Below are 26,017 nucleotides of genomic sequence, written 5' to 3' on the forward strand. Positions count from 1 at the left end.
TTTTCCCATGGTTTGTCCAGAATGGAAACAGGGGAAAGAGGTGCCATGTGTGTGCATTTAGTTTTGTCACTATTGGCACATATGGTGCAGTTCTTTTTTTTATTTATTTATTTTTTTACAAAATAAAAAAAAGAAAACCCTGCACCCCTGCACTGGCTACAGCCTAACCCCACTAGCAGCGTGCCTGTCGCCCTAGAGCTAACCCTAAAAGAGGAAAAGAGTGGAGGAGGAGACATCAGACAGGCCCCCGGTCTCCCTTACCCCCGCCAGAAGCAAACCACCCCGGAATATAATTAAGACAATTGAAAGCTACAATTACAAGCCAACCGGGGGAGCTACAATTACAAGCCACCCGACTCCCACGTCATGATAGGCACAAGTCCCGCATCAAATGAAGCCATTATGACAAACCGAGACAGTCGAATTCAACCCTGGCCACTCCGATTGTTCGTGCGAGCCCTCTCAGCTCGAACCGCCATCTCAATGGAAGAATATAAACGTTCCAAAAAGTCAAAGTCATTACGGTGGGATCGAAACCAAGATAGTAGTATTCGAAGTCCACAAGTTAAGCGGAGATGACTGTCCGTCAAAGAGAAGATACAAGGACGTGGTTGAGCCAACTGGAAAGAAAAGGATGATGGTGCACTCCGACAGTCACTGAGGAACTTATTACGGCATACTAGATCGTCTATGTCCATCTTGGGCGGTATCGGCATTGCACATATTGAGCTTACGGTAGTCCTAGGCTCGCTAGCTGTTATTGGGACCCAACAGAAAACACCGCACGGGGCCCACAATCTCAGGCATAACTTGTGCCGCGGGAGTCACAGCTTGTTTCAAAACGATCTAGGGGTCGTAGTCCGGTCTCAGGCAGATATTGTCAACTGTTACGACCATTTTCTGGATGATGGCGGTGACCTGCGAGTGGAGCGCCCCAATGGCGGCCATTACGGTCTGCAGCAACGGCGTACATTCCACCCACTCCATCCCCTCTCGCGAAGCAACAGAGCAGGTCTTGAACCCCGGAGGTCGACTACCCCGGGGTATCATGCACAGATGGGGCCGATGGCGACATTGGGCGCTCACAATTTCACAATATGGACACCTTTGCTGCCGGCGAGGACCCAAGCCCGTCGACCCCGGGAGCCTAGCAGAGCCTCCGGGCAATGGACCCCCGACCACAGCAACCGATGTGTCACGCCACTGTCTCCTCGGAATCAACCGACCACAGTATCGCCATCCGAATTAGCCAGGATATTTTCCACTTCGGGAGTCCGGACGTCGCCCAAGTCCCGCGGCCGATGTTGTTCAACTCCAACCCGGATGGGTTAGAAATCGAGGCCCCGGCTCCCACGCTGGGTTAGGCCGAGAATGAAAACACGGTGTATCTTCGTTATTCAAGAAAATGGGAATCTCGGGATTGCACCTTTAAAGTCAGGAACACCTCAGTCACACGGGAGTCCGGTGCGAATTCAGGATTAATACCAGGATTTACGAGCTACTGGCGGAGGTCGGCGGAGCCGGGAGCTTACGCGGCCATCTTGGTTGCTAGCGTAGCTCCTCCCCTATGGTGCAGTTCTTGACTTTGCTCTCCATCATAGAGTCCATGTTGGGGAACCAGTAGTGCTCCCTGAGTCTATTTTTTGTAAGGCTTTTCCCTAGGCGGCCCACAGGAACCAAGTCTATTATTTTGTCTTTCAGACGTTCCGGGGGAGGATTTTGTTGTTCCTCTATATGTAATCATTGTTCAAGATGATCTCATGTCTCATTTCCCAGAATTTGTCTAAATCTTGGCTGACACTTTTACGCAAAGCTGGCGATTCTTGAAGAGTATATTCTTTAAGACAAGTAAGTGTGGCGTCTTGGGTCATGCTCTCAACCCATTCATCTTTCTTAATGGTCGAGGAGTGGACGTGTAAGATGGGGAATTCTGACGTTTCAAAGTTTTCCGTCAGGTCGAAAGGTGCCCTCGAAAGGATGTCAGCTGCGGTGTTGAGGTATTCGAGTTTGAAAACTAAGCTTTCCAGGCCTAATATCCATCGAGCTATTCTGGGTGTACTGTTAACTAAACCTTTAAAACAGAACATAAAGATGAGGGGCTTGTGGTCGGTGCGAACTGTGAACTTTATCCCCCACAGGTAGAATTTGAAATGTTTAATCGCCCAGAAGCAAGCCAGGACTTCCCTTTCTACTACAGAGTAGTTCCTCTCTGAGTTGTTCAGGGTGTGGGAAGCGAAAGCAACAATGCGTTCTCTCCCCCTGATAACTTGAGAGAGAGTTGCTCCTAGGCCTTTATTGCTGGCGTCGGTGGTCAGTATGGTCTTTCTGGACGGGTCAAAATTGCATAAGTGGGGGGCATTTAATATGCTTCTTTCAATGTTGTTAAAAGCTGCTTGGTGCACCTCTAGCCATTTGAAGGGAGTATAGTTTTTTGTGAGTTCCCTAAGATCATTAAAAATGTCTGAAAAGTTCTTAACATATTTGGCCATGTATTCTGCAAGACCCAGGAAGGATAGTAGTTCTTGCTTGGTGGTGGGTGCATTGGCTTTTTCGATAGCATCAAGGAGGCTTTATTTGAGTTTAAATCTGTTCCTTGATATGGTGTGCCCAAGGTAATCAATGGTTCCCACCCCGATTTGGCATTTTTCTTCTTTTAGGGTAAGCCCCACCTCCTTGAATCTCTCAAGGACTGTCCTGAGAGAGGAGTCATGGTCATCTGGTGTTGCCCCGTAGATCAAGACATCGTCTTGAAAGCACATGGTTTTGGGGACCCCCACAAGTATATTCTGCATTATGTTTTGAAACACAGCTGCAGTAGAAAAGAGTCCAAACGGCATTCTGAGGAACATGAATGACCCCAGCGGTGTATTAAAAGCGATTAATTTTCTGGAGTCGGGTGTAATTCTACCTGACGGTAGGCACTAGAAAGGTCCAGTACACTGAAGCAGGTGGCTTTCCCCATGGTACTTAAAACCTGGAGGATGCATGGAAGTGGGTGTCTTTCAATGATGATGTTATCATTAAGGTCTCTGAGGTCGATACACAATCTAATGTCATTCCCATGGACTTTCTTAGCTATGACCACAGGTGAGAACCATGCGGTGCAATCCACTGGTTGTATAACTCCTTGGGACTGTAGTCTCACCATTTCAGTCTTTAGGGGTTCCCACATAAGGTGAGGTATGGGCCTAGTTTTGTGTGCAATGGGTTTGGCATTAGGTTTCAATTGTATTTTATGTTGGCAATTCCTAAGGAGTCCTAGGTCAGAATTGAAAACATCAGGGAACTCTTTGACAAAGATTTTACCCTGGGTGGATAAATCAATGGTGAGGACTTGCTCCGGGTTGTTAGGGTCCAGTTGTATGCCTAATTATTTTTGGTGTTGCCAACCGAGAAGGTTGGACCCCTCCTCAACTACGTAAACTTTCCCAAGGGTAACACGGTCTTTGAATAAAATGAGGGTTTTAACCATGCCCTTCAAGGGGATAGATTCTCTGGTGTAGCTGCTGGGGGAAATGTAAGGTTTCATTAATTCACTTTCCATACAAAAGTTCATGTTATTAAAATCTGAAATGTTCACAAAAGTGAAGGGGGTTTAGGAGTCCTCAAACATGTTGATTTTTTTGCCACCCAACCCAACTTCGCATTGTGGGTAGTTTATTTGATTGACGGTGCTGGAGTCCCAGACTTGGAAGACAGTTTTCTTTACAGACTGAATTTTATGCTCAGGAGTAACTTCCGCACTGTTCTGTGTACTGTGACAAACTCTAGCCAAGTGGCCCTTATTGCACTTCTTGCACACAGCTCTACTGGCTTGGCAATTAGGGTTGTTGGCAAGGTGGTTGCAACTACCACAACGGTAATATTTGAGTTTGTTAGGGTTGTTGTCACGAGTTGCGTTGGGGGTTTGAAAATAGTATTTTCATTGATAGTATCAACAATTTCTGATTCAACAATTTCTAACACCTGGCTTTGGACTGAGTGGGAGTGCTCGGGTAGAACAGGATTAGGTCTAATCTTCTTCATGCAGAGGCCACTATGCTCAATAAATTTAGCCAATTCAATAGCCTCTGGTAGAAAGGTTTGTTTTTGCAGTAATTTTTCTTGGATTTTACCATTATTGGTGCACCTCACCATTTGGTCCCTAATAAGGGAGTCGTTGAGATCTCCGAATTGGCATAGCTCACTTAGACATCTCAGCACAGCTATGTAGTTCGCACTGCTTTCATGTTGCCCTTGGACCCTACGAAAGAACTTGTGGCGTTCCAGCACTATGTTGATTTTATCCCCAAAATGTATTTCCAATTTTATTAAAGATGTTTTATAAGAGTCTCCATCTTCTTCTTGGTCTGGTTCAGGTAGAGTATCAAAGACTTTCCTTCCATGGGTACCCAGATTGTGAAGCAGAATGTGTTGTTTTCTTAAGGCACTGAATTTCCCCCCCCCCAATGGCGATCAAGTACGACTCGAAGATCTTGACCCATTCGTAGATTGGGTTCCTCACATTCATATAGGAAAGAGGGGGGCTGGGTAATGCTTGCAGCAGCCATGTTGGGAAGGAAAACACTAAGAGGAAGCCCCAGGGGGAAGAATGACTTGCTAACAGTGGAATACTGGAGTGTACTGCCAGAGTAACTGAAAGAGATGGAGCAAGGTGCAATACAACCAAAACTGGAACACAGTGAAGGTGTGCGTGTAACTACAACTAGCTGTAGAAGAGATGGAGGGAAACTTTGGAAATGACACGCAAAATATTATGAAGTGTGCGTATCACTGTAGAAGGAGGAACCCCCAAGGGATGGTGTGCGTGTCACCATTGATGAAGTAGAGAAATGCAGTCAGCGTGTCACTGAGCAACTTCAGACACGCTAAGGGGTGTGCGCTTCACTGGGGAGGTAAATAAATTGGATGCGCAGCTGGTGAGAGTAAACGAAGCCAGTGACTAGAAATGAGCTGTGCCAGTCAGCGGTGAGCGCACTGGCAGGGAAATCCAGGAAACCTAGTACTGGAAGAACAAAACCAACAAATAATGTCTAGTGAAAGCTGTGCTTGTGCCTGTCAGCGTGAATGAAGCCGACAGGCAACCTTGAACAATCGAAGTGCAGCCTTTTAAGAAACTTCAAGGAGTACATTAGAGAAAATGAACATGAAGGAAATATGCTCCTCTGTGGGAGAGTAAGTTGAAGACAAGTAAACCAAAATGTTATGGCAGGAACCTCACTGCGCTTGAAAGAGGGTTGACAGATAGCGCAACAGCAAGTTCCACACAGAGTTAAGATAACTCATGACTGCGCATGGTTGAACACTTCCGTTAACACAGCCGGGGGGGCAGAGCAGCAACCAGCTGGAAGACTCGGTCGTAAAACAATTAATTCCTCACATGGCTGGGAGGGCTTTCCACTGCTCATGACAGCTTCAAACTGCGCTGAGGGGAGCTCTGAACACGGAAGGATTCAGAGCGGCGCCACACTTGAAAAATTCCTCAGGGCAGACAAATACGACTGTGTCGCATAACTGAAGCGCACTTTAGATTTGTGGAGAGTGTCAGAAGTAATCAAGCGCCCTTCAGGGGAAGGACGTATTCGAATGAGAATGCTGACTGCGAAGGAAAATACAGCCTCAGGCGGGGATGTTGCAGTCGAGCGCCCAGCAGGGGGAGGACAATTCAATGGTTCAGGATAAGGACACCAGCTGCAAAGGAAATCCAGCCACGGGTGGGGCAATTATCCTGAAAGGAAGGCAGGCTGTAAATGTTCAGGGGTGAGGAAGAAGACACGGCGACCCCCCGGTGAAAGCAAATCACAGGGGTAATTGCAGGAGCGAGGGTGTAAGAATGTCTCACTTGAGTGGCCACAAGCTGTGCCTATCAGCGCAGGAAGCAGCTACCAGGCGACACTGTAAATGTCCCTATGCCTCAGGAAACGATGAGAGACAGATTGCCAGGGTGATTTTCAATTGAGATAAGCTGTCGCTGGTTGAATAATCGCTGGCGTAAAGTTGATCGCAGATAACATTAAGAAAACAGTACCTTCACCTTGTGGTCCACAAGGTCGTGATTGCGCTAGAGCTAGAGGATTAAGACAGAAGGGAAGGAGCGCCAACCTGCTCCCTTAAGCAGACCAGTTGTCGCCAGTGTTACAAAGACGCCTAGAACAGGTAGTTGAAGATTAAGGGCCAGATGTAGGTAGCCAAATACCGGTCGGTAACGGCTGATTTCGGCCGTTACCGACCGGTATTTGGCTTTTGAGATGTAGGTGGGTCATTATTTACAGAATCGGTAAATTTACCACTTCGGTATTTTACCGAATCGGTAAACATACCGATTCTGTAAATCCATATGTAGATGACACTCCTAAGAGTGCCACAGGCCCTTAAGAGTCGGTATTTTACCACCCAATCCTATTGGGTGGTAAAATACCGAATTCAGGTGTGCATGGGCATGTATGTGTGCCACATGTCACACAAGCCTGTACTTGGGGTGCTAGAGGTTGTCAAAGTGAAACCCCCTGCACCCTGGCAGGATTCGGTATTTACAGATTCTGTAAATACCGAATCGGTATTTCACATTGATTCCTATGGGCTTCAAGGCCCGTAGGAATCAATGTGAAATACCGATTCGGTATTTACAGAATCGGTAAATACCGACTGTTACAGAATCGGTAAATTAGAAATGAGATTTACCTACATATGCCTCCTTCCTATTTACCTACTCTTAAATACCGAATCGGTATGATTCGGTATTTAAGAGTCGGTAAATAGGAATTAGCTACATCTGGCCCTAAATCTCTTTATTCAGGCCTCCACTGTAGTACCTCTAATGCACAGCGCTCATAGGGAAGCGACCAACGACACTGCCAGTCAGGCTGCTCTTGTCAACATTCCAAGGCAGCCTCTGGCTCAACTATAGGAACATTCCAAAAAGTGGAAGGAGGGAGGGGGGGGCTGGGAGAGAGAGAGAGAGAGGGAGAGACCACAACAGGGATGTGGAAATACCAGAATACAAACTAAGTCAAGTTAGGGAATTATAACAATTGCCTTAGCCTTTTCTACATGGTCTTCCTACTAGAACATTTACATCTACCAAAAGTAGTATCTAAATGAATTATACTGTCAGCGTTTTTGTGTTTTGACTGTTTATACCCAATCCCCTTTTTAGCTGTCATCCCTATTTGTGAAATGTAATCTCTGGGCACTCTTGTAGCTGCAAAGGTTACTTCCATAAATATATTCCTATATGTTTAATGTTTCAGAGGTCAGTTTCCATAGTGTTTTCTTCATTGTATTTATTTACCTTGCTTACATATTTTGTTCTAACTTTAAAGATGCATCTGATCTCTATGTTTGTGACTGAGTTTTTATTTGATACAACTTCTAGTCACTTGCTGTTCTCAACACTTTGCTATGGGGGATACACTTTGCTCTGGGGAGTACAAAGCACTACCATGTTCAAACGATAAAGAGTGTCTTTGAAAATTTAATTTCCACTGTTCTGAAACGTTAATAGTTATAGATGATTTTTCAGTCCTCACCCTTTCTCTCTGTAGTAAAATGACCAGACAATGCTTTTTAATTTATTCCTATCACACAATCTGAAACTCCCATGGACATAAAAGCACAGGTTAATGTACTGTTAAGGAAAAATGTACATGCTCATTAAACAGAAGAAAACTGCTGTTCAAGGACAGCAGATAATAAAAAAGGTTTGGTAGACATTGCAAAAAGCACTGTTCAAGAATGTTAATCAAGCCGCCTTGAAACTGAAACAGTGATATTGCTTGAGCAATACATCAAAACTGGAACAGTGATCTTGCCTGAGCTGTTTTTCAACTACCCTAATGACTCAGGTCACTGTCAGGCCTATAACTGTGCACTGATTACAGAAAATGAACAATTGCAACAGAGACCCTGGACCATATTACTAAAACATTTTGGACTGTTGCTGTTTCAGGTTTGGAACGTGGTAAAATGGCAAAAATATTTGCACATGTTTGTATGTGCCATTTTATTATGGTAGTGATATATTGTATTGTTTTCTTCGCTGATGTGTTTTTATGCTGCATTACTGCAATGTGATGTTATTATACTGCACTCCTATTGCAGTATGTAACTGGTTTGTTATGTTGTGCCCTGTTATCTTTTAATTGTGGTATTACTTTGCTTTGTGTTTATTATTGGTTTATGTTTAGTTGTTTAATTTTAATATGTCAGCAAATGCTGATAAATTTCTAGGCAAAAGCAGCACATACCTTTAAAAGCTCATATGACGATCACCATTTACCACGGTGTAAAGTGATAAAATACCACTGCTGAAGCTCTTTGACTGTTTAAGCCTCTCATCAGCCTAAGACAGGGCAGATACCTATCTTAAATTAGCACTTCCAGTCTTCACTTTGTGATTTGTCTCCTTGTATTTTTGAAGCTAGCAAAATTGTGCAAATGGATTATATATTCTTTAACCAGTCACCAATCACATCAATTCCTTTTCTATGGCTACAAGTCTTTATCCGTTTATCCTGGCTTGTTCTCTACCATTCTTTAATTAAATTCCATCGGGGTGATAGCCGGAGATGGCCGTCATGTGAGCGTGCTGCTCCGCTTCGGCCCAATAATAATCCGGTCTCAATTGTGCCCAAATCACTGTTTATTCGGGTGAATAAAAATGACTGCCTGGCGAGGCCGGCACCGTGACACCCCAAGGCGAGCAAAGGGACTCCTGCCAGCCCTAAATACCAATCGGCACCGTGCGGGAAACTGGCATCGGCCAAGATGGTGGGCTGAGTCAACAGATTAGTGATCCCCAGACCAACAAACATGCAAGGTGGCAAACATCGAAGTGGGTAGCTGCTGCTGCTGTCACGCCGGACAAAGCCTGAGTAAGCGGGAGTCACGCAGATCTATAGTGTCTGTAATGTTGCTGCGGCGAGGCAGGCAGGCCCTGTAAAGCTGGATCCCAGAAACATACACAGACAACTGGATAGACACTATGGGCCGGAAGTCCTGAGTGACTTCTGCCCGTTTATTTATACCCTCTGGTCACAGGTTGATACAATGTATGTCAGCTGTTCTGGGATAAGGGTCCCAAGGTAAAAACTTAGCGGCAACTAGACCGCTACATCTCATTACAAATCAGTATTCAAATGAAATAACAATAGGTTAACACATAAAGTCTGTAAGTCTTGACTTGGCCTCGGATTGGGCCTCAGTTGGTACCGCTGGTGGTAACCTCTACGACTTGCTTGCTGGCTGTCGGATGATCTGGTGATACTGTTGGTCGCGTTGTCTCAGCCTCGACGACCATCGGTGAAGGCGGATTCGCCGTGTCTTGATCGACCTGGGGGCCTGAAGATTGGCTCCTCCATCTTCTACGGGGCCAGGAGGCACCTACCGAGTGTTGGTTTCATGCACTCGCTTGAACCACAAAATGTTCCTGGTGATGACTTTGTTACCCTTTTGCGCTGTGATGGCAGTCCAATTGGTTTTCAGCAGGGTTCATGCCCAGGGCTTGTATGCGGTTTGGAAATTGCCTCCGCTGCGGCAAGTTCTTACGAAGACGGTGCATCCTGGCATGATGGTGCTTGTCTTGGCCCTTCTATTCTTGCTGGCTTGCTTGTTGGTCGCCATCCTTTTCCTTTGGGAGGTGGCAGGGTCATACAGTCCTGGGACCCAAACATCAGCGGCTGGGATGGTGTCACGCGGGTTCCTGCTAGCATCAATGACTAGCAGGAACTAGCACTGCACCACACTGGCCGGTGGAGCAGTGTGGAGTACTGCGGTATTCCCGTAGGAACCGGTGCATTGCCACTTCTGGGTCAGCTTGTTCGGAGACAGCGATTGACAGCGATCGGGCGGATCTTGGTTAGGGTCCTCATGAAACGCTCTGTTCTCCATTGACCCGTGGCCACTGCAGGGTGATCCAGTGGTGGTGGATCCCCAGTAATGCTAACATATCCATGCAATTGGTTCCTTGAAACGGGGTCCGTTGTCAGAATTGAGTTACTGCGGGAATCCGAACAGTGAGAATGTCCTTTCCAGTACAGGTTTGCAGGTGGGCAAATGACGTTGATGCAATGATTTCCACTATCAGATATTTTGTGTAGCTGTCAATGATCACTGCAGTTACCCGGCCATCAGAAAACGTACGAAGTCTATACTTATTCTGTCCCACAGGGCTGTTACTGGGTCTTCAGTTACTAGCGGGGCAGGGTGATCCTGGCTACTTATGAGCTGGCACGGTCAGCAGTTTCTTAAGAGCATATCTACTGCAGCTTCGAGTCCGGGGAACCACACTTTCTCACGCATGCAGAACCTCTTAGCACTATTCCATCCGCTGCGGTGCTTAGTTCATCACACAGCCTCCAGAGCTTGCTCAGCCTGTCTTTTTCTGGCACAATCCACCCATTCGCTCTGTGTAGATAAACTTTCCAGGATCATTGCAGAAGAGAATGCAGAACCCTCATTAGCACAGCGTCAGCCTTTGTCTTGGCTTCAATCTCATCTAAGGTGATGGCTCGCGGGCAGGCCCATTGAGATATCAGATCCACTTACTCCACTGTTCTTACTTTCAGGTTGCCACCGTCTTCAGCTGTCTCTTGTGGTTGTCATGACAGAAAATCTGCTGGGTTTTTCGCTCCAGGTCGATATACCACCTCCATTTGATAGTGCTGGAGTTGTATGGCCCCTCGTTCGATTCTCAGTGGAGGGTATGGCGCCTTGCCTTTGAATAGTGGGAGGAGTGGCTGGTGGTCAGTAACCACCCGAAACGGAAGTCCACTGACGTATAGGTGGGAATGGTTGCAGGCCCACATGATGGCCAGTTCCTCCCTCTCGATCTGAGACTATTGGGACTCTGTTGACGTGAGTGCCTTACTCGCGAAGGCGAGTGGTGTCCACTTCCAGGTTCTGTCTCTTGAGTCAGGAGGGTTCCTAGCCCGAAAGGGCTAGTGTCCACAATCAGTTCCATCATCCGGATAGGGTCAACGTATGCCATGGTGGTCCCTCCTAACAGGGCATCTTTAACCTTCTGGAATGGGTGGTCTTCTTTTTGGCTTCACTTCCAAATTATGTCTTTCTTTGTCAGGGCTCATAGTGGTTTAGCCAGCGTTTCCAGATTCGGTATGAACCTCTTGCAGTAGGTGGCCATCCCAAAGAAGCTTCTGACCTCTGATGCTGTTGTTGGAGCTGGGGCTTGTTGTATGGCTTGTGACTTACTTCAATCAATCAATCAATCAATTAATCAGAGTACTTGTAGAGTGCGCTACTTACCCGTGAGGGGTCTGAAGGCGCTGAGAGGGGGGGGGGGGGGGTTGCTGCTACTGCTCAAAGAGCCAGGTCTTGAGGAGTCTTCGGAAGGCGAGTAGGTCTTGAGTCTGCTGTATGTGGGTGGGGAGGGTGTTCCAGGTCTTTGCGGCAAGGTAGGAGAAGGATCTGCCGCCGGAGGTCGTTCATTGGATGCGGGGGACAGCAGCGAGGGTGAGGCTAGCAGAGCGGAGCTGGCGGGTGGGGGTGTAGAAGCTGAGTCTGCTGTTAAGGTAGGCTGGTCCAGCATTGTGGAGTAATTTGAGTGCGTGGGTGAGGAGCTTGAAGGTGATCCTCTTGTCGACGGGGAGCCAGTGTAGGTCTCTCAGGTGGGGTGTGATGTGGCTGTGGCAGGGGGATCCCTGATGAAATATTGACAACTAAAACACCGACCTACAAAAATATCTTTGCTAAAACATCGACTACATAAATATCGTCCACATATACCTAAACAAGGATTTACACAAATATCGTTTTTTTAATATCGACACTATTATTATCGTTTACATTAATATCGACTACATAAATATCGACTACTAAAATATCGACTATTCTTTAAATAACGTTACAACAAACACAAATATCGATAACACTATTATCGACTTACTGACTACCTATTTTTTATATACAAAATATATCGACTATTTTCTTTTACATTAAACACACTATCCACTCAACATAAACCTTATTTTACAATCTTTACTTTATATACAGCTTAATTCACAAACATACATTGAGAATATACTTAAAAATATATAAATATTTTCTCTATACACTAATAAATATAAACATATTTATTAATTCAATTTCACACTATTATTTTCTTTTTAATAAACACTTTACAAATATATATATTTTTTATTAATTAAACACAAATAATATACAACACATACAAAACATCTAAATATATATACTACTACTAAATATCTAAATAAACTTACTAATTGAAAAATAATGGTTCTCAGATTCAAACTACACTTGTCAACCAATGATTTCAAAATAAATCTTGTTAAACCAATCAGAATGCTCAAACAATTAACTAACTACTATAAAAACAATTACATACTTTACTAAAACTACCTCTTTTGGACCAAACTGGGAGAAACAAGGTTACTTTGCTGAAGAGAAGCCAATACTCACCTACAACAACTACTACAAAAGATTATACTACAACACAAGTAAGTAAACTCCCTTTTTATATACTATGGAAGCCTTAAACAACTACTTAGCTTAACTTCCTAAACTAAATAAATTCTATCTATTTTTAATTTAAACTATACATGCCTACCAACAACAGCCACAATTAAATAATGTTTTAAAAATAAATGTGGCTTTGCAACATCTACATACAATTTAACTCGCTAATTAAAATATAGATACCTAAACTTTTAAATCACTTAATATTGTTTGAACAAAACATATATACAAATAGAATCTACAACTAATACAAACACTTATTTTTCCAGATTCAACAAACATCATCTACCAAACTACATATACGCAAACTACAGCATCTACCAAATTACGTAAGTATACCCACTGTTTTAGTAAATTAACTGAAAAAACTAAAAAGTATCAAACTATATTATTATTTACTACTGTTCTCTACCACTACTACAGGAATTAGATTTTTCAAACTCCTAAATCTAACAAGTAGAAACATCAAAATAACTGGAAAAACTACATTGTAAGTACATTTTACAAATTTATATTTTGTCCTATAAGTTGAAATACATGTTTTACATATGTACTCAAAAAACATATATATACATTTTCACAGATCTACACTAAAAATGGCAGAAGGAGCGACTTTTATAACATCTCAAAAAGGAAAAGTAATGCTGAGCTATATGGGTTATACCTTCACCCAAGAAAAAGTAAAAGATAATTGAATAAATTGGAAATGCAGCAAATATTATTCTACTGCATGCTATGGTAGAGCTACTACTGTGGATAATAATGTTGTAAATGTACGTGAGCATAACCACCCACCCAATGTCACTGAAGTTGAAGTACGAGAAGCATTAGAAACTCTGAGAGAAGCAAGTACAGGCTCCCAAGAAACAAGCACCACAATTCTTAAAAATGTTTTGACCAAAGTCCCAGAGCACGTAACAGGACAGTTACCCTCAATTCCCAACGTGAAAAGATTAATTGCTAAAACCAAAAGTGCATCTGACCCAACTCCACCTACACCCCAAACTTTTGAACAAATTAACATATATCCTGAATATACAATTACCCATAAAGAAGATACATTTTTGCAGTACGATAATAAAAGCCATGACAAAAGAATTCTACTTTTTGCAACAAATAACAACTTGCAAAAACTAAAATCATGTGATACTTGGATGATGGACGGAACTTTTAAAGTATGTCCCAAACCTTTCTATCAACTTTACACAATCCATGGTGAATACCAGGAAACTAATATCCCCTTAATCTATACATTGCTGCCAAATAAAACAAATGCTACCTACATAGAAATCTTACCAGCAATCAAAGATATGACTGATAATTACTACCCACAACGAATTATTATTGACTTTGAAATAGCTATGATACAAGCTATTCTAAAAATATATCCACACACCGCAATTCAAGGGTGTTATTATCACTGCAATCAGAGCATCTGGAGACATTTACAAAAATCTACCCTAAGTATCAAATACTCAACAAACAGCAACTTTGCCTACCAGATAAAAAAATTGATAGCTTTAGCATACGTCCCAACAACTGAAGTAGCTAATTACTACAATGTATTATTTGATAGTCCTTTCTACCGCAGCAATGAAAACAAACTAACTCCCTTCCTAGACTATTTTGAAGATACCTGGGTAGGAAGATTACATCGTTCTGGCCACCGCAGACAACCTAAATTCCAAATTCCATGGTGGAATGTGTACGCTAGCACTGTAGCCCAAAAAGCCAAAACTAACAACGCAGTAGAAGGATGGCATAATGCCTTCCAATCCACAGTAGGCCGAACACAACCAACACTTCATAAACTAATCCAATGCATCAAAAAAGAACAAAGCTACCAAGAGTTAAGAATGGAACAATCTCTATCTAAAATAGGACCAAAACTAAGCAAACAAACATTAAATATGTACGAGTACCTCCAACAAAAAACAAGAATGTACCCAAGTATCCAAGGTCTAGAATACATAAACCTAATTACTAAATCAATCCTTTAATAAAATAAAATTGCATACCATTAAAAAATATACAGCAAATACCATTTATAAATTTTGTAGTTAAATTATGTGATGTAATACAAAATAGCAACTTGTATCACAACACATAATATAACTAAATACAATATAATATCACCATAAACATTAGTCACCACAAATAATAAATACATATTTACTTACAGTTCTGTTCTGTTACAGTTCTGTTGCTGTAGAATGTTTCCGAAAAAGATGCTTCCAAAACGAATCCAACCAAAAACAATCCACATGGTCAAATGAAACCCCAATAAAAGCGAAAAATACAACTTTATACAAAGATTCCAACGTAGCAATCCTCTGGATAACGAAACCATAAAAACCCGAAAATAAATAACGATCAAAAAGCGCTACAAAATCCCGAAAAATAAGGAAATGTATAAAAACAATTTCCTGTTTTTAAAAAGAAACATGAGTAAATCCATCTGTTCACCTAAATGGGCACCTGTAAAGAAAGTAAATACAAAAACCACGGTAAACAACTAATAAACTCACAAACTCAAGACATATATAACACCTACTTAAAGACTTAAATTCATAGTTAAACACAAAACATAAACTATCATTCACGTTAGATATTAACTAAGTACGCTATCACTAACGTACTTAAATAACACATACATTTCACATTAACTGTCAAATAATACACATAGCAACACATATACACTAGTACTAACTAAAGAATACATTAAAATTAACTTAAAAGTAATTAAAATTAAACTTACATTCACAACCCCGAAGTAGCTCCCAACCGCGAGGTTCCGTCTTCACAAATGACCCAAACAACGATGTAGATAGTCTACAAAGTGAAAATCATAAAACAAAATGGCAGCATAATTAAAACTAAAATAGGACTTAATCCCCATAAAAATGACAGTAAAAAATTGTTAAAAATATGCTAATTGTTGTTTACAAATTGTTATGATTGTCTAAATGTTTAAAATAAACATATGAATATTGTAAAATATACAATAATTTTTTTATATATAAAAATATACAAAATTATTATTGCATATTATAAATATGTTTATCACATGAAATGTTTTTTTATGTATAACATACAAATGTTTACAATTTTATGTATATACTTTTATATAGACCAAATATTTGTAAATTAATTAACATATTAAAATTATTTTTCTGAAAATAAATTTTAATATGCTAATTAATAAAAAATTACTATGTATATATTATAAATACTTCAATGTTATACATCACTAAAAACAATTGTATTTTTTGGAAAAGTTTAAATGTTTTCATGTACAAAGAAAATTAACACAATAAAGACAATTTAAATTACAAACATTTATTGCTATTATACATTGTAAATGTACAATAATATGATATAAAAAAATTAAGATTTAAAAAATGTGTACTTGTTATTTATTCAAATATTATTAAATATATTTGAAAACATTTAAAAAAAAATAAGAAAATATATACAAAATGTAATAAAAAAAATATGTTTATTTCATAATTTATAAAAATTAAATACCAAACATATTTCTGTATAATAATTCCAAATACAAATAAAACATTATATAGTTATTTAAATAAACTAACCTAATTCCAAACTCTATATAAAAAAACTATACAATAAACCATAATAATTTACTATTCTAACTCCAAATCCAAGATAACTCAGGGAAAGTGCTGGACAGTAAACCATAATAATTTACTATTCTAACTCCAAATCCTACTTTACTCAGGGAAAATGCTGGACAGTAAACCATAATATTTACTATTCTAACTCCAAATCCAAGATAACTCAGGGAAAGTGCTGGACAGTAAACCATAATAATTTACTATCCTAACTCCAAATCCAACATAACTCAGGGAAAGTGCTGGACAGTAAACCATAATAATTTACTATTCTAACTCCAAATCCAACATAACCCAGGGAAAGTGCTGGACAGTAAACTATAATAATTTACTATTCTAACTCCAAAACCAACATAACTCTGGGAAAGTGCTGGACATTAAACCATAATAATTTACTATTCTAACTCCAAATCCAAGATAACTCAAGGAAAGTGCTGGACAGTAAACCATAATAATTTACTATTCTAATTCCAAATTCAACATAACTCTGGGAAAGTGATGGACAGTAAACTATAATAATTTACTATTCTAAATCCAAAACCAACATAACTCAGGGAAAGTGCTGGACATTAAACCATAATAAGTTACTATTCTAACTCCAAATCCAAGATAACTCAGGGAAAGTGCTGGACAGTAAACCATAATAATTTACTATTCTAACTCCTAATCCAACTTTACTCAGGGAAAGTGCTGGACAGTAAACCATAATAATGTACTATTCTAACTCCAAATCCAACATAACTCAGGGAAAGTGCTGGACAGTAAACAATTATAATTTACTATTCTAACTCCAAATCCAACATAAATAATATAAATTGCAGGACATTTAAACTAAATATTTAATAATTTGAACTCACTCTTATCCCCTATAAATTAAACAACATACTCACAAAAATGAATTTATTTATTTTTAAATACATTTATAATATATATAACATCTTTAGGAAATTATAAAATGAAATGTTAATATAATCTATTATTTTCTATTAACTTACTATAAATTACTATAATTCTTAAAACATTATCTACTATTAGTAACAACACTTATCCCCTATATAACAAACAAGCTACTAAAAAAATCACAGACTTACATTTTTTAAAAGTTATCTAAATTTTACAATAACATGCAAAAATCACAAATGTATTTTGTAATATTTTAATTTTATGATTTGATTTCTAAATTTACAAAAAATAATTTACTAACATTTTCAAATACTAACAACACGTATCCCCTATATATACAACAGCCCATTAAATAAAAATGTCTAACTATTCTATTAATAATAAATATTAAAAAATTCTAAATTAATTTCGATTTTCGAATGTAAATTTTCTTTTTTTAATTTTGTTTTATAAATATTAATATAACTTACATTTTTAAACACCTTTTTTAAATTACTACCCACCCTTATCCCATATATAACCCACAATTCAAACTATTCTATTAATAATAATTATTAAAAATGTGTACATTAATTTCGAATTTCGAATTTCAAATTAAATTTTAAAATTTTGTTTTATAAATATTAATATAACTTAAATTTTTAAACACCATTTTTAAATTACTACCCACCCTTATCCCCTATATAACCCACATCCCGCTACTAAAAGATTAACATACTTATTTTAAGATAAATTATAATATACACATATTTATTTCGAATTTGCATATAATTTTTGCAAAATGTATATAAATAAAAAATAAATATCCAAATTTATTTTTAAAAATTTGGCGAAATTTATTTAAAATATTTGTAAAATGCGAAATTTTATTTTATTATTAACACTATTAATTTAATTTACTACCCACCCCTATCCCCTATAAAACCAATAACCCGCTCCTAAAATATTTACTAATAATTCATCACAAATATAAAAAAAATTAAGATAATATTGAAATAAATTATTATTTTTTAAATAAATAATTATCATTACTACTTTATTTTATACAATTTATTACAATAAAAAAATATTTATCGATATTATTTACTTCGATATTTTTCTCAACTATATTTTCTACAACGATATTTAACTATTTCGATATTGATGCTATTCTACACCAACGATATTTAATACATCGATATTTTATTAAACGATATTTATGTGATTCGATATTCTTACCGCGATATTTCTGTCTCTCGATATTTCTACATCGATATTCCTGCTTCTTACCGTGGCAGGGGACGTTGACAATCAGTCGGGCGGAGGCGTTTTGGATGTGTTGTAGTTGTCGTAGGTGTTTGGCTGGGATTCCTGTGTAGAGTGCGTTGCCGTAGTCCAGTCTGCTGCTGACAATGGCCTGTGTCACCGTTCTTGTTTCGGTCGGGATCCACTTGTAGATCCTGCGGAGCATGCGGAGGGTGTTGTAGCAGGAGGAGGAGATGGCGTTGACCTGCTTAGCCATGGAGAGGGAGGAGTCGAGGATGAATCCTAGGTTGCGTGCATGGTCAGTGGGTGTTGGTGCTGTTCCCAGTGTGGTCGGCCACCAGGATTCGTCCCAGGCTGAGGGGGTGGGTCCGAGGATGAGTACTTCCGTCTTGTCCGAGTTCAGCTTCAGACGGTTACTCCTCATCCAGTCGGCGACGGCCTTCATTCCCTCGTGGAGGTTGGTTTTGCGGTGTGTGGGTCCTTGGTGAGGGAGAGGATGAGCTGGGTGTCGTCGGCGTAGGAGATGATGTTGAGGTCGTGATGGCAGGCCACTTGTGCGAGGGGGGCCATGTAGATGTTGAACAGCGTCGGGCTGAGGGATGAGCCCTGAGGTACGCCGTATATGATGTCGGTGGCTTCGGATCGGAAAAGTGGGAGGCGGACGCTCTGGGTTATGCCTCAGAGGAAGGACGTGGTCCAGTCAAGCACTTCTCTTGGATTCCGGCTTCTAGGAGGCGTGTCTTTATAGTGCGATGGCAAACCGTGTCGAAGGTATCCGACAGGTCCAGGAGGATGAGAGCTGATGTTTCGCCTTTGTCCAGTTGGCGCCTAATGTCGTCTGTGGCGTCGATGAAGGCTGTCTATGTGCTGTGGTTTCATCTGAATCCGGACTGGGACAGGTCCAAGATGGTGTTGTCTTCCAGGTTGCGGGCCAATTGCCTGTTGATGATTTTCTCTATGACCTTTGCCGGGAACGGGAGCAGGGAGATGGGCCGGAAGTTCTTGAGGTCCTAGGAGTCCGCCATGGGCTTCTTGAGGAGGGCGTTGATTTCGGCGTATTTCCAGCTATCCGGGAATGTTGCTGTTTCCCAGGAGATGTTGATGACCTTCCGTAGTTGGGGTGCGATGGCTGCGTCTGATTTGTTGAATACGTGGTGTGGGCACGGGTCTGACGGAGATCCTGAGTGGGTGGAGTTCATGACCTTGCATGTCTCGTCGTCACTGACGTTGGACCAGGAGGTCAGTCGGATGGTGCTGGTGGTGTTCACAGGGGAGGTGGAGTCTGGCGTGGTCAGGGCGGCTGTGGTGTTAAAGCTGTTGTGGATGTCAGCGATCTTGCGGTGGAAGAAGGTGGCTAGTGAGTTGCACAGTTCTTGTGAGGGGGGATGTCTTTGGCGTTGGCGCTGGGGTTGGGATTGGAGAGTTCCTTTACGATGATGAAGAGCTCTTTGCTGTCGTGTGCGTTGTTGTCGTGTGCGTTGTTGTCCAAGCGGTCTTTGAAGGAGGATCTCTTGGCTAATCGGATGGGGTGGTGATGTGTGCGGGTGGTTGTCCTTGTGGGCTGTGCGTTTGTCCGGTGTGCGTTCGTGGAGCCATATTTTCTCCAGTTTCCGCGTTTGGAGGTTTGGAGCTCGTCATGGCTGTTGGAGGGTTTCTTCAGCAGGGCGAGGTTGTTGGCGAAGTCATTCATCCACTGAGGTTGCGGGCTGCGGCGTCTTGGTTGGTGCGGTCGGTGGGTAGGTTCTGGGCGAGGGTGGTGATCAGGCGGTCTTCGGTGACTTTGCTCCAGCAGCGGCGAGGCAGCTGTTGGTTGCGATGGTGCGTGGTTGGTTTCTTGAAGGTGAAATGAATGCAGCGGTGGTCGGTCCAGTGGAGTTCGGTGGTGTGGTTGAAGGCGACGTGGGTGCCTGTGGAGAAGAAGGGGTCCAGCGTGTGGCCGGCGGCATGGGTGGATACTGTGATGAGTTGTTTGAGGCCGAGGTTGGCGAGATTGTCAATCAGGGTAGCGGAGTTGGCGTCATTGTTGTTCTCGAGGTGGAAGTTCAGGTCCCCGAGGAGGATGTAGTCCGTGGAGGTGAGTGCCTGGGTTCTGGTGAGGTAGGCGATGGAGTCGCTGAACTGAGCCCGTGGTCCGGGGGGTCTGTAGATGAGTGTTCTTGGGTCTACCCTTATGCCATCCTGGCTGAAGACATACCTGAAGAACTCAATCAATTTCTGGAAGAGCGAACACTTGTCACGATGAAGGGTGATTCCATGCTCAGCGAGATGTTGGAGTGTAGCTCAGAGATGGCGATGGTGCTCTTCCATGGTGGCAGAGTGTATCAAGATGTCATCACTGACATTGAGTACTCCATGAAGTCCTGACCGCACCTCCCGGACAGCATTCTGGAAGATTTCTGCTGCAGACGAGATGCCAGAATTTAGTCTTTTGTAGCGGCGAAGACTGATGTGAGTCAAAAAGGTAGTGATATATCGGCTCTCTTCAGCCTGGATGTCATCAACTGTGGGCGTCAGATGTCTTTCATGCTTAATTGCCTGGTTGGGCAGGCACATGTCGATGAACAGCTGGATTTTTCCTGGCTGCTTTGCTTCTCCACAATTACCATAGGGAAATCTCAGGGTGCCGGTCCTGTGACCTTCTCAATGACGCCTTGTCATTCCAACTCTTGGAGTTCTTGTTCCATGAGTGGTCTCAGGTGGAAAGGAATGCGCCTGTGTCTTGGGCTACTGGCTTCACAGCTTCATCGATGTGTAGTTTGATCGGGTTGTCTTCATACATCAGAGGCCAAAGAACAGTTGCGGAAATAGGTTTAGGACGTCTTCGGTTTGCAGTGTTTTGATGGTGCTTGTAAACGTGACCAATTCAAGGTCTTCGGCTGTGTGGCTCCCTACCAGAATGTCTGCCTTGCTGTCAACCATGTGAAAGGTGGTTGTGCCTTCGTGTTCCTCTGCCTTGACCTGGACGGTCATCTTGCTTTTCAGTGGCAGAGGGGTTTGGCTGCCATACGTGAGGATCCTTACATGTGACGGGACAATGCGGGATGTGGATTGAGCTGCTTGTATTGTTGGCACCCCACCATGTTCACGGACGCTCCGTGTCAATCAGCACAGTGCAATTTCGATGGCACAGGTGGGGTGTGGGCACCTCTTCTGTTTGCGGTCACATGCAAACGAAATTAGGGAGCACTCACTTTCCTCCTCGTTGATGAGTCCTCGAGGTAATGCCTCTCTCTGAAGGGCGTCCTAATTGATCTGCTGTTATCAGGATCTTCGAGTGATAGTTCTTTGACTGCCTTTGACGGCGGCCGTCGTGCTCGGGCTCCCCAGGTCCTCTGGCCTCCTCTACACACTACTGCGAAGTGGTTGCGTGTGCCACTCTTGGAGCACGTTCGCCCTTAAGCTGGGCAGTCCTCCTGCGGGTGTTCTTCATTTCCACAGTACCCACAGTTGCTGATTTAAGGCTGGCAGGCCCCCAGGGAGCTCACTTGCCTGCACTACATGTTATAGGACAACTTTCCCAAATCCACTGCTGCTGCTGTCTATGCTTCCTCTGGATCCTGCAATGGCACGTACTCTGGAGAGGGCCCCAGCATTCACTGAGGATGAGAACCAAGCTCTGCTGGATGGGATACTCACAGAGTACAGCAAGGTGTATGGGAAACCAGAGGAGCAGGTGAGCGTGCAGTCCACTGCCTATCATTTTCTGCAAGGTTTCTGACTAAAAGTAATAGCAGTGTGCGCAGCAGTGTGAGGTATATGCACTGAGTACTTTCAGCTACCTATTTATTTGGGTACATGTGATGAACAGGTGTCCTGCTGCAGTAGTGCTAGCCTTAAATTCCTAGCCAGTGTTGCCATCTCAGACCTACAGCACAAATGCACATTCATATGGGTGCACTACCTGTGTACCTCTTTTCGCTTTGTGGTGACTACATGTATTCCCAACTGTATGCAGCACAATTATGTGGCATGTGTGGTAATGTCCTCTTCACTTTATCATACTCACAGGTTGATGCCCACCAGAAGCATAATCTGGCTGACCATCACCCGGGCAGTGAGATCAGTGGGGGTCTACAAGTGCCGGATCCGCAACTGCCAGAAGAGGTGGCATGACCTATGTGGCTGGACCCGGAGGATTGCGAGGGTCCAGCTGAAGATGTCGCCTCCTCGCCGTAGGGGCGGACACCGGACCCTGACCCCCCACATGGTCAGGATTCTGGAGGTGATCTTCCCGGACATCAATGGGCAATTGAAGGCCAGACAGCAGCAAGTAGGGGGTAAGTCCATGCCTGATCTGTGAACATGTCTGACATGCCATTTGCTGTCTCTTGGCCTGATCATACTCCCACATTACATTGGTCTTGGAGTCCAGGACTCATGTCCCTCAATTGTGTCGGTCACACTCCTCATCTGATCCACAGTTGTGGCCCCTACAGTCTGTGACTTTTTTAACTTATCACTGTGTCCCTTCATTCAGCTATGTCAGATTTGAGTGATGTAGGTTCATCATAGTCTAAGAACAGTGTATGGCAGGGGACAGACTGGTGCACTTGTCAGCTGCAGGGTTTGGTATGGGCACGACCTATGAATGTGACGCAGTGCAGACTAATGTTGTCCGGATGTATTGCCCCATGACATGTGAAAGTGAAGACTGACTTACCATGCATGTCTCTGCAGGGCACTGACTTGAGAAGAGGAATCCTGCATTGGAGTCAGAGGTGCTCCATGCACCCCATTGTGTCATTAACTTTCCGGATGCAAGGACATCATTGTGTGTTGTGTTGCTAGGCATCACAAGATTGTGAAATGAGAGTCTGGGCATACCTTCATCCAGACCCCTGTACTGAGTGATTGGCATGCAATGTGATGTATGTCAATAGTACTGTACTTCTACATGGTCATTTGCATACTCAACAACTGAGTATGTGGTGCATGTGTGCACTTTGGGGTATTATCAGCCAGCATGCAACAGACATATGGGTACATGTCCAGGAGGGATATGTGTGCCATGGTTGATGTTCAGACTGGCTATTGCCCTATGTGTGTGAATTTTTAGCAAATATCAGCTAAGGATGCCAGTGCAGGGCCTGTGATGTGGTGTATTTACAGTGTTGTGTGCAGTCAGTGCAGCCAACTAATGTGGTCCTTCTTTTCCTACGTATATGCAGATACATCCACAGGTACAGGAGACAGCACCACGTAACAGGAGGAGCCGCAGAGCCAGCCTAGGCAAGCAACTAAGGATTTGGAGGGACCTAGTGGCACGGAGGGTGAGGGGAGCCACACCGAGGAGTCCTCAGCACCATCCACCTCAGCTGAAGATCACAGCAGCTCGGAGGATGACTCCCTTGTGGGGGCGGGTGTCAGCAGCCAGGATACAACGGGTAGTGAGGCTGTCCCCACTACCACCACCACCACCACCGCCACCCTCCCCTCGACTCCCATCCCAGAGGTCCGTGGCAGCTCCCCTGTTCAGGAACATGTCTCCTTCCTGCCAAGTACCGCACCCCCTGCTCCTGTGCCCCCTGCTGCCCTGAGTGTGGAGTCTGTGGACCTATTAAACAGATCCATGTAGAGCAGACATTAATGCTGAGTGTCCTCCATGCACAAACCGATCTGTTGACGCAACTGGAGTCGTTCATGGAGGGTATCTCATCTGGCATGTCTGCCCTACAGAGGACCAATCAGTCCATGGCCTCCTCCCTGACGGCAGCTGTATCCCTCCTCCAGCAGTCTCTGACCCCTTCAGCTTCTGCCCAAACAACTACTCCTAGCACCCTACCTGTCCCCAGCACACACACACACCTTCACGGACACCCAAACTCACAGACACAGACAGCACACAATCACCCAAACATATGTCAAAACGTGCATTTTCATTGGTTTAATTGGTGTCGGGGGATCACGTCTGTTGACCTTTGACCTCTAATTACACGTTTCTAAGTCTTTCAATGTCATTAATGCATTACGGCTGGATCCTTCCTGCCCCTATGACCCCCTACACCTCTACTTACAACTGCTATCATTGGTCTCTTGCCTGCAACCTCCCGTGCCAAGCCTGCAGACTTTTTGTCAAAAGAAGAAACTCCGTTGAGCAGCATTTTAGCGCCTGGCACTTAATTGGCACCCTGCACTTAGCCACCCCTGTGCCCCTGGTGGTGCATGTTTGGTTCTGCTTTGAAGCCCCCCTGTGCTTTTGCTAACCCCCAAAGCTTGGCACCTGCAACCAATCTACTTATCTGCAAGCAGTGTGGCTCTAGGCATTCCCAGTCTCCATTGGAAAGCATTGGGCCAACCTCTGACTTTGACTTCTGCACCAATCCACCACTGTGCCACTGGTGGTGCAGTTTTGGTACTCTCCTTACCCTTTGCCCTAGCTGACCTTTCCAAGTATACTATGAATCCTTATATGGACGATCAGACTTTTTAGACCAGCATGGCCTGGAAGCATTTTTTGAGAGCCGGTGTGGGACGGTGGTCAACACAGGTTGCCAATGGAGACTCTTCGATGCTCTCCGATTGACGGAGGCTTGGGGGCCCCTGACTTCAAATGTTATTATTTGTTCAACAAACTACAGTGGTTGGCACAGTGGCAAGATGGTTCCTGCCGGGAGGAAACAGTCCAAAATGGTAGATTTACTCCTGAAGAAGCATTACTAGAGAAGCTTCTGGCTTGAAAGGCTGACCACCTACGGCAGGAGATTCTGTTGCCTGTGGTCCTGGAGTGTTGTAAGTGATTTCTATGACAAACAGCTGGGAACCCACTATACGGCCCAGAATTAACACTGTTAGGATTGTTTGTTGTATAAGTTTATCCTTTGTTTTGTTGAATGGCCACTGCAATAGTTCCTATCTTAGACACATGTGGAGCACTACAAAATGGCAAAACACCTTATACAGTTTCCTGGTATCCTGGAAACTCCCTTAGAGGTATTTTATGCACAGGGAGAATAAATGACTTACATTAAGGTATCTGGATGAATACTTCAGGCAGGCAGAATCAGTATCCCATGGACACATGTTGAAACCCTGTGGTACCACCAGCCGGGGTTGCATGTGCGGTCATATCTCATACTGTGGATAACTGTAATGTGATTTATTAAATCCTTGTAAAGTGCTATGAATGTATGATTGGAATGTATGTTGTAAAATGGCAATAAAGATATGTTAAAAAAATAACATTCTTGGCAGAGCTAGGGGAGACAAAACAAAAGCGAGGTTTCCTTGAACCAACTATAAAAAGTGGTGCTGTGGCTCTGCTGGCCGTAAACGCAACTCAGTGAGGGCATTAGCTCAAGGAAAGCTGCAAAGTATGTACCTACAAGCTGTCCCTAGGCTAAACCTGTGTAGTTGATAGTTGTTTAAGTTCTGGTCCACCTAAAAGGGGAAAAAGAGAGAGAGAGTGTGCCTACAACCTGTCCCTGTTCTAAACATGCAAAGCAGAGTGAGGAGACACAAAACGAGAGGCAGGTTGCCTTGAACCAACTGTACAAAGGGGTGCTGTGGCTCTGCTGGTGGCAGTAAACGCAACTCAGTGAGGGCATTAGCTCAAGGCAAACTGCAAAGCATGTACCTACAAGCTGTCTCTATGCTAAACATGTGTTGTGGATAGTTGTCAAAATTCTGGTCCACCTAGAAGGGGAAAAAGAGAGAGAGTGTGCCTACCACCTGGCCCTCGCACTAAACATTCATGGCAGAGCAAGTACATGCAAAAAGAGAGGCAGGTTGCCTTGAACCAACTG

General features: G+C 43.0%; 1 long non-coding RNA gene across 1 annotated transcript in view; it reads left to right on the plus strand.

The window, feature by feature from the left end:
* LOC144821772 (uncharacterized) overlaps window positions 1-25,770 on the plus strand; it is a 106,927-nt gene extending 81,157 nt beyond the window's left edge. Inside the window, exons 3-4 of the long non-coding RNA XR_013608425.1 lie at window positions 22,284-22,552; window positions 23,444-25,770. This is a non-coding gene — a long non-coding RNA (uncharacterized LOC144821772). The remainder of the gene's footprint in view (window positions 1-22,283; window positions 22,553-23,443) is intronic.
* The last annotated feature ends 247 nt before the right edge of the window (window positions 25,771-26,017 follow it).

Source organism: Lissotriton helveticus, chromosome 2_2 (genome assembly GCF_964261635.1).
Source record: "Lissotriton helveticus chromosome 2_2, aLisHel1.1, whole genome shotgun sequence".
Taxonomy (NCBI): domain Eukaryota; kingdom Metazoa; phylum Chordata; class Amphibia; order Caudata; family Salamandridae; genus Lissotriton; species Lissotriton helveticus.